Source organism: Pseudophryne corroboree, chromosome 7 (genome assembly GCF_028390025.1).
Source record: "Pseudophryne corroboree isolate aPseCor3 chromosome 7, aPseCor3.hap2, whole genome shotgun sequence".
NCBI classification, from domain to species: Eukaryota; Metazoa; Chordata; class Amphibia; order Anura; family Myobatrachidae; genus Pseudophryne; species Pseudophryne corroboree.
The window spans coordinates 472,698,985-472,707,482 of record NC_086450.1 but is presented as its reverse complement, the minus strand read 5'-3'; the positions used below and the strand labels follow the sequence as shown (position 1 = coordinate 472,707,482).

At 42.9% G+C, this 8,498-nt stretch overlaps 2 pseudogenes; one reads left to right on the top strand and one right to left on the bottom strand.

Annotated features, from left to right (window-relative positions):
• Positions 1-489: 489 nt before the first annotated feature.
• On the bottom strand, positions 490-608 carry LOC134945976 (5S ribosomal RNA; annotated as a pseudogene).
• A 481-nt stretch (positions 609-1,089) lies between these two features.
• LOC134945975 (5S ribosomal RNA) lies at positions 1,090-1,208 on the top strand (annotated as a pseudogene).
• Positions 1,209-8,498: the final 7,290 nt, after the last annotated feature.

Genomic DNA, 8,498 nt, shown 5'->3' with positions numbered 1-8,498 from the left:
ATGGAATCATTTATATGAGGATAGAAAGTCTTTCTCATAAATCTTTCTCATATATAAAACAAAACACAAACATATATATCTGTGTATACATACACATACACATACATATAAATACACATGCATATATACACACACATACATACATGCAGCAATGAGGGGGAATATAGAATATTTTCCCGTGAATGTGAACAAATATAATATCATATTATGGTGGTTGTACCATGCTGTGTCTAACATTTACTCTCTTAGTTGAAGGTGCCAATTAATTATACACTATTGATCTCATGAATAAAGTGATGTGAACCTTAATTTTAATTTTAATATTGATACAGTGTTCTACTACCTAGGTTATACATGCATATATCTAGTTAAAGTGATCATATGTGTTTATTCATATGCGTTTTATAATACTTTAAGGCCTGCGTTTAAGTGATCATGTGATCTATGGATATCTAGCGTGATTGGACATTGTTAATGTTGCTTTAACTTTCAGTACAGTACCTAATATTCCCAATGGGTCGCCCCTTTTGGTACTAGTCAGGCCCAACACTGCTTCGCTTCCAAGTTCGGTTGAGATTGGGCCTTTCCAGTGTGGTTTGACTGTATTTATTTCGCGTGCAACAAAGAATGCCAAGATGATAAATTGTGAAAAGTTTTAATATATTTTAGTGCAGTGCTACATATACTATTAACATACATGTGAAGGTGAAAATTCTGAATGTTTTCTGATAATTTTTTACGACACCTTTACAGAAATGGAGCGAGCCAAGTCCCCTCCTCTCTCTCCGGAAGAACTAACATTTAAAGCAATAGAACTGGTCAAACTTGGAGAGAGAGGAGGGGACTTGGCAATCAAACTATCACAACGAGAGATGTTCTGGATCTTTCAGCTAAAAACCATGCATCCACTCGGCTTGAATGAGAATTATGAGATCGCTCCATTTCTGTAAAGGTGTCGTAAAAAATTATCAGAAAACATTCAGAATTTTCACCTTCACATGTATGTTAATAGTATATGTAGCACTGCACTAAAATATATTAAAACTTTTCACAATTTATCATCTTGGCATTCTTTGTTGCACGCGAAATAAATACAGTCAAACCACACTGGAAAGGCCCAATCTCAACCGAACTTGGAAGCGAAGCAGTGTTGGGCCTGACTAGTACCAAAAGGGGCGACCCATTGGGAATATTAGGTACTGTACTGAAAGTTAAAGCAACATTAACAATGTCCAATCACGCTAGATATCCATAGATCACATGATCACTTAAACGCAGGCCTTAAAGTATTATAAAACGCATATGAATAAACACATATGATCACTTTAACTAGATATATGCATGTATAACCTAGGTAGTAGAACACTGTATCAATATTAAAATTAAAATTAAGGTTCACATCACTTTATTCATGAGATCAATAGTGTATAATTAATTGGCACCTTCAACTAAGAGAGTAAATGTTAGACACAGCATGGTACAACCACCATAATATGATATTATATTTGTTCACATTCACGGGAAAATATTCTATATTCCCCCTCATTGCTGCATGTATGTATGTGTGTGTATATATGCATGTGTATTTATATGTATGTGTATGTGTATGTATACACAGATATATATGTTTGTGTTTTGTTTTATATATGAGAAAGATTTATGAGAAAGACTTTCTATCCTCATATAAATGATTCCATTAGTCTCTATCCCCATAACCGATATATATTCCATCATAGGATTTGGTATATTATATACATCATATAGCGTAATATATATAGGTGTGTGTAATGCCGATCATAAACACAAATATATGATTTCCATAAATATATGATCCTTGTCTCTCAAGTATAAAACGCTGCAACATAAAAACCTTCTAAACATATCTTTATTTTATTTATTTTTTTGGTGACCACGTCCGGGTAATATATATATAAAACACCATGAGAGAACGGGAAGAACGTTTCCATGACTACAAAGCAAAGCCGGGGACTCCGGGTCACGTGATGCGGCTCACCCATGCGTTCCACAACACGTCAGTTCCGGGACAAGGCGACCATGTGACGCAACCAATCAGTAAGATAGAGGCGGAAATACACAGAGACAGAACCGACGAAGACGTCACCACGGCGCCACACACTCGCAACCGGAAGCGGGGAACGGCGCGCATGCGCACATGAACTTTTCCTACACCGGAAATGTGGCGGAAGTACCGCACATCTCCAGACTCATCTGTTTTAACGCTCAAACCTGGTTTTTAAGTAATCCACACTGCTTATTTCATGCTGCACACAGTAATGGCGGCCACTAATAAATATTAAACATGTGCTCCTGCCATGAGTAACCCCTCTAATGAATATGTATGAACATAGACAGGATATGATGTCATCATCTAACTCCCAATTAAGGGGGGTATATATAGGAGCTCTATTACAACCTGTCACTTACCCCATGAAGAAGTCCTAGAGACGAAACGCGTTGGGCCTTCACCCAGAGACCTCCTGCTACATCAGTTAAGACTCTCTATATTTTTCCTACATTTAAGTAGCGCACTAGCACAGGCAATTCGCACTTTATTGAGGATTCTTGCATGTATCCGTTTTTTTGGGAAATAGTTATTTTTAAAAAAAAGTAGTTTTTCAAAAAATATTTTAAAGAACTATATTTTATGTAAAGGATCTTTTATATTCTCTGTGGTACTGTATTTTAGTCTACTTTTAGTGTTGTGAAATAAATTTATATTTTATTATACATATATATTTTGTATATATATTTTTTATATATTTATCATAATCGGCCACATATAAACACCTCAGGTCGCTTAAAACCCCTATCCGGTATCCCTATTCTCTTTTGCGGCAACCTACCATTGCCGTTTTCTTAGGGGGCAGCTGACGCCCAAATAACTGGGAGTGTTTTTTATTTGGGAATTAGTGGTACCACAAGTGGCGCGGCATTCTCTTGCAATCACGTATATATATATATATATATATATATACACACAGTGGTCGAAGTGGAAATTTTGAAGTGGGGGTATGGAAAAGTCAGGGACGTGTCACCCAAAAGAGGGCGTGTCCAGTGTAGTAGAACCCCTTATACTATCTAGTACTGGTGCCCCTTTCACCTTATAGCACACGGTACGAGCTGAAATTCACATTGTAGCACACTGAATGAGCCGAAATGCACATTATAGCAAACTGAATGAGACGAAATTCACATTGTAGCACACTGAATGAGCCAAAATTCACATTGTAGCACACTGAATGAGCCAAAATTCACATTGTAGCACACTGAATGAGCCGAAACTCACATTGTAGCACAATGAATGAGCCGAAATTCACATTGTAGCACACTGAATGAGCCGAAATTCACATTATAGCACACTGAATGAGCCGAAATTCACATTGTAGCACAGTGAATGAGTCGAAACTCACATTGTAGCACACTGAATGAGCCAAAACTCACATTGTGGCACACTGAATGAGCCGAACTTCACATTGTAGCACACTGAATGAGCCGACATGCACATTGTAGCACACTGAATGAGCCGACATTCACATTGTAGCACGCTGAATGAGCTGAAATTCACATTGTAGCACACTGAATGAGCCGACATTCACATTGTAGCACACTGAATGGGACAAAATTCACATTGTAGCACACTGAATGAGCCGAAATGCACATTATAGCACACTGAATGAGCCGAAATGCACATTATAGCACACTGAATGAGACAAAATTCACATTGTAGCACACTGAATGAGCCGAAATTGTGACAGCAGGGATAGCCAGAGTGACAGCAGGAACAGGGAGAGAGAGTGATGACAGGGAGAGAGAGAGAGTGATGACAGGGAGAGAGAGAGCGATGACAGTGACAGCAGGGAGAGAGAGAGTGACGACAGTGACAGCAGGGAGAGAGTGACGAGAGTGACAGCAGGGAGAGAGAGAGAGTGACGACAGTGACAGCAGGGAGAGCGAGAGTGACAGTGGGGACAGGGACAGTAACGACAGGGAGAGAGGGTGACAGCAGGGGACCATTACCTGACTGTGGTCGACGGAGGCACCCATGGGCAGCGGCGGTGAAGTCCCTCTGACCACCATTTGATGCAGGTGGCAGCAGGTGGCTGGTGGTGGTGAGCGGTGGGCAGTGGTGAGCGGCTGGCACCGGTGAGCGGCTGTGAGCTAGTAAAGCGCTCTACACAGCCACCGACAGGGACGGGAGTACCATGTGCAGCAGGATGGCCACTTCCCTAGCCTCCTGCTGCACTTTCATTTCCGGGTCAGTGGAAGAAGTGGTGGTATACCATACCACCGTATACCGCCCCACTTCGACCACTGTACATATATATATATATATATATTATATATATATACATATATAATATATATATATATATATATGTACATATACATACATATATAATAAATATATATATATATATATATACATACATACGTATATGTATACATATATATATATATATATATATCTACATATGTATACATATATAATATATACATATATATATATATATTTGTTGTTGTTTTTTTTATTATTTTTTCTCTCCTGTCTTCCCCCCCTCCAGGCAGTTGCTCATCTACAGTGATGCACAGCAGGCAGCAGCAGCGGCGGCATCAAATGTTCCTGATGCCGGAGTCCGTCCAACACTGCCCCGCACTACAATAAAAAAACTCTGCAAAAACTACAGCTCCCAGCAGCCTTTGCGGCCGGGAGCTCTCAGCAATAAGGGCTGCTGGGAGCTGTAGTTTCTACACATATTCTTGATTGTAGTGCGGTGCAAGTGACGGACACCAGCATCAAGAACAGTGGCTGCCGCTGCCGTGGTCACTTACTTCACTGCGGGTGAGGAGAGGATGGAGAGCGGAAGGGGGGGGGGGGGGGCGCGGCAGCAGGCAGGTGATCCCGCAGCCTCTGCACAGTGAATCTACCCAATGGCCGTGGATGGCACAGCTGGGCGGCGCCCCTCCTTGGCTGGCGCCCCTGGCGAGTGCCATCCCGGCCAATGGGTAGATACGCCCCTGGCCGTGACCCATGATATCACACCACCACATCATCAAGGCACAGGTCACAGCCGGAGCATGAATGATCCTCTAAGAAAAGCCCGGGCCAACAGTTCACTCTGAAGGTGCGGGAAGCTGCTCTGGCTCCGCAGCACACCTTGCAACTGGTCGCGGCACACACTGGTTGAAAAACCCTGCATTACAGGTTCCACAGATTTGGCAACAAGTCCGGATGTTTACTTTATAACCTGCTGCGAGGCACCTTCTCCCCTGCAGTTGTTCACCCCCTCCGTACACAGCAAGGCATACTGACCTCTACGGACAAACAAATTGCTCAAATTATGCAGCTTTATTACAAACATCTTTATTCCTCAGTGGTACCCGACAATGCTTCACATGCCTCTTCTGATCTGCCTCCTTCCCTGGCTCACACATCTCCCCCTCCTTCTTCCCCTTCTTCTGATCATACTTTGGCACTCTTCAGTCTTCCTCCTTTCTGGGACGCTTTGCCTTCCCTTCTCTTTTAGATGACATGACCTCTCTACTCCAAGCCTCGATCACCTTAGATGAGGTACAGCTGTCAATTAAGCAGTTGAATCCCAACAAGGCACCATGCCCTGATGGATACAGCAGCAAATTCTATAAACTCCTCCTTTCTAAAATTGGTGTTATTCTCACTGCCGTAGTCAATTCTTTATTGTCAGCTGATGCCCACCCACCCATTTTAACATAGCTTTTCTCAAATTGCTTCCCAAACCTGGCAGGGATTTATCCCTCCCCGTCTCCTACCATCTGATATATTTGTTAAATATTAACTATAAATTACAAGCTAAGATTCTAGCAGATCGCCTTAAGATCATACTTCCACACATTGTTCACCCTGACCAAGTTGGCTTTATATCCAGCAGGCACTCGGTGGTCAATGTTAGGAAGGTAAATGTGGCCCTGCGAACATTCTGTCTACAACCGCTGGTAATGCTATCCTCTTCCTAGGTGCAGAGAAAGCCTTTGACCTTGTTGATTGGCCACATCTATATGCCACTTTACATCGCTTTCATTTCACAGATGCCTTTATCCATATCATCCAAGCTTTAAACTCATTCCCCGCAACTCAGATCTCCTGTAATGGCTTTCTTTCTGATCCTTTCATCATAGAAAAAGAAACACGTCAGGGCTGCCCACTGTACCCACTCCTCTTTGCCATTGCCTTGGAACCCTTAGCTATGACCCTTAGGTTATCTACAGAATATACGGGTATTCATATTGGTGACATTGAGCTTAAGGTTGCTCTGTTCACAGATGACATGTTTCTATTTGCCTCTGACCCGATTTCTTCAGTCCCGGAAATTTTGTGTCTGATTTCAGATTTTGGGAAGACAGCGGGCTATAGGATCAATGTCACCTAATCTGAATTATTGCCTGTACATATTCCCCCTCCTCCACTCTCCTCCCTCACACTCACCTCCCCTTTCATGATTACTCAGTCACATTTTAAATATTTAGGGGTTATTATTTCCCGAGATATGTTGCATATTTATAATTTCAACTTTTCCCTTGTTATTTCTTCTATGATTGCCAGGTTAGAAGGATGGGCTACCCTTCCACTTTCTTTGCTAGGCAGGATTGCTGTCCTTAAATCTGTGATTTTTCCTAAAATATTCTACATTATGCAATCACTCCCAATTCGCCTCCATGATGCAGATGAACGCCGACTACATAGAGCAATGACGCACTTTCTGTGGCAAGGGATGAAACCAAAAATTGCCTATGTGAAGCTTGAGATGGATAAATCTGTTGGTGGTGCTGGTGTCCCTGACTTTCTCTCCTACTCCCTCACGGTCTTCCTTCGCTATGCTGCTGGCTGGCTTCTGGGCAAAAGTACTTATCCTGATTTGGCCTTGGATATTAATGTTTTTTGACCCTTTCGCCCCAGTGCTCTTTTACATACAAAGACGTCTTCTTAATAGAGATGAGCGCCGGAAATTTTTCGGGTTTTGTGTTTTGGTTTTGGGTTCGGTTCCGCGGCCGTGTTTTGGGTTCGACCGCGTTTTGGCAAAACCTCACCGATTTTTTTTTGTCGGATTCGGGTGTGTTTTGGATTCGGGTGTTTTTTTCCAAAAAACCTAAAAAACAGCTTAAATCATAGAATTTGGCGGTCATTTTGATCCCAAAGTATTATTAACCTCAAAAACCATAATTTCCACTCATTTTCAGTCTATTCTGAATACCTCACACCTCACAATATTATTTTTAGTCCTAAAATTTGCACCGAGGTCGCTGTGTGAGTAAGATAAGCGACCCTAGTGGCCGACACAAACACCGGGCCCATCTAGGAGTGGCACTGCAGTGTCACGCAGGATGGCCCTTCCAAAAAACCCTCCCCAAACAGCACATGACACAAAGAAAAAAAGAGGCGCAATGAGGTAGCTGTGTGAGTAAGATTAGCGACCCTAGTGGCCGACACAAACACCGGGCCCATCTAGGAGTGGCACTGCAGTGTCACGCAGGATGTCCCTTCCAAAAAACCCTCCCCAAACAGCACATGACGCAAAGAAAAAAAGAGGCGCAATGAGGTAGCTGTGTGAGTAAGATAAGCGACCCTAGTGGCCGACACAAACACCGGGCCCATCTAGGAGTGTCACTGCAGTGTCACGCAGGATGTCCCTTCCAAAAAACCCTCCCCAAACAGCACATGACGCAAAGAAAAAAAGAGGCGCAATGAGGTAGCTGTGTGAGTAAGATAAGCGACCCTAGTGGCCGACACAAACACCGGGCCCATCTAGGAGTGGCACTGCAGTGTCACGCAGGATGTCCCTTCCAAAAAACCCTCCCCAAACAGCACATGACGCAAAGAAAAAGAAAAGAAAAAAGAGGTGCAAGATGGAATTGTCCTTGGGCCCTCCCACCCACCCTTATGTTGTATAAACAGGACATGCACACTTTAACCAACCCATCATTTCAGTGACAGGGTCTGCCACACGACTGTGACTGATATGACGGGTTGGTTTGGACCCCCACCAAAAAAGAAGCAATTAATCTCTCCTTGCACAAACTGGCTCTACAGAGGCAAGATGTCCACCTCATCATCATCCTCCGATATATCACCGTGTACATCCCCCTCCTCACAGATTATCAATTCGTCCCCACTGGAATCCACCATCTCAGCTCCCTGTGTACTTTGTGGAGGCAATTGCTGCTGGTCAATGTCTCCACGGAGGAATTGATTATAATTCATTTTAATGAACATCATCTTCTCCACATTTTCTGGATGTAACCTCGTACGCCGATTGCTGACAAGGTGAGCGGCGGCACTAAACACTCTTTCGGAGTACACACTTGTGGGAGGGCAACTTAGGTAGAATAAAGCCAGTTTGTGCAAGGGCCTCCAAATTGCCTCTTTTTCCTGCCAGTATAAGTACGGACTGTGTGACGTGCCTACTTGGATGCGGTCACTCATATAATCCTCCACCATTCTTTCA